The sequence below is a fragment of the Gavialis gangeticus genome, unplaced genomic scaffold, assembly GCF_001723915.1.
Source record: "Gavialis gangeticus isolate Ggan-Ray unplaced genomic scaffold, GavGan_comp1, whole genome shotgun sequence".
NCBI lineage: Eukaryota > Metazoa > Chordata > Crocodylia > Gavialidae > Gavialis > Gavialis gangeticus.
This window is the reverse complement of record NW_017729014.1, coordinates 14,518,842-14,520,341: the sequence shown is the minus strand read 5'-3', so window position 1 is coordinate 14,520,341 and position 1,500 is coordinate 14,518,842.

Here is a 1,500-nt window from a genome sequence, read left to right as displayed (position 1 = left end):
GGGGGGGGGGGGGGGGGGGGGGGGGCGCAGCGGCAAGGCCAAAAAACTGGCTGTGAAACAGTCCCACTTGGTGCAGCTGGTTACTAACATCAATTTGTAAAAGGGAGGACCTGTCACCTTAATGCCACAAGCTGCAGAACGTGGGCTTTTCATGTGATCAAGCCATGCCAACTGCCTTGCTCTGGGTGGAAAGAGGAATATAAGATACTAGAAAGTGCTGGCTGGTTCCTCCTGTGGCTAAGGAAGTGGACAATCCTTTGCAGGGGCTTTGTTTCCTTAAGAAGAGAATCAGCATTCGCATACAAACATATATACGGATATATTTAATGGACTCTCTCTTGCACACACGCACACACGCACTGGGTTTGTAGGTGGCGTTACAGTATTTGCATCGTAGTTTGCTTTTACAAGGAATGATTTGCAATGGGGGAGGAGGGGAACAAAACAGCATTTAAGAAAAGCCCACAAACCACCCTGCCTCCGTCTTTGTCTCTGGGCTGCACAGCAAGGCTCCAGCCCTGTCCCCAGTGATGCTACTGTTTGTACTCCCGTAGTGCCGGGGAGGCTCTGAGCAGAGTCAGGGCCTGCAGTTGTGCTGGCCATTGCCAAACCCATGTAGTCAATGGCTTTCATGGTGCTACCACAGAAGCAGAAATCCTTAGGACAGCTGGTCCAAAACCTCATCTCTGTATATGGAGGGCAGGCCATTCCAGGGGGCTGGAAAAGGGGTGGGATAGGCACAGAAGTGTGCTTCCAATGGATCCAAATGAAAAGAAATCCCGGTCCTGTGCCTTCAGGTCTGGTTGACCTTCCCGGGAGATGGGGAGGGTGCCGGGGGCTCCGAACCCCAAAACATCCAGCGGCCTTTGCACTGGCTTGAGGCGAGGATGAGTTTTGGTAAACAACCAAGGCTCTTGGAAACAGCAGCAAAGCCAAGTGGGCAGATCTGGGACACGTCCGGCTAAAAATAAAGCCTGGAAATAGGTTTTGCAGCTGCTTCTGCATGTATCCAGGAGGAGGAGAGGGCTTAGCACGAAAAATAAAGATGATGCCACCTCTTTCTCGGCCAAATTAATAACAAAAAAAAAAAAATCATCTTCGCACTGGTGAGTCGACAAGGAGATGCGAGGCGAGACAACCCTGGCTCCCCAGCCCACTGGGAGCTGGTTCGGGTCTCGCCTCCAGCCCCAACCGGAGGAAAGATGCACTTGCAATCCCTATGCACAATTACGGAGAAAAAAATGGGGTGAACATGGAGCGGGGAAGAGGCCTGGGGAATGTCGGCCTGAAAAACAACTCAATCGCCCCGCTTAGGAGACAGCTCCTCCGTCGAGCCAGGGACTGAGGGATGCAGCGGCGTGGACATGGTGTGGAAGAGGAAAGCTGTGTCTCCACAAAGGCCACAGGTCTTAGCAGCACCAGGATCCTTTCCTTTCCCCCTCAAGGGCGGCGGGGGGACAACCACCAGACCAATAAAATAAGAAAAAAAAATTGTGGCGA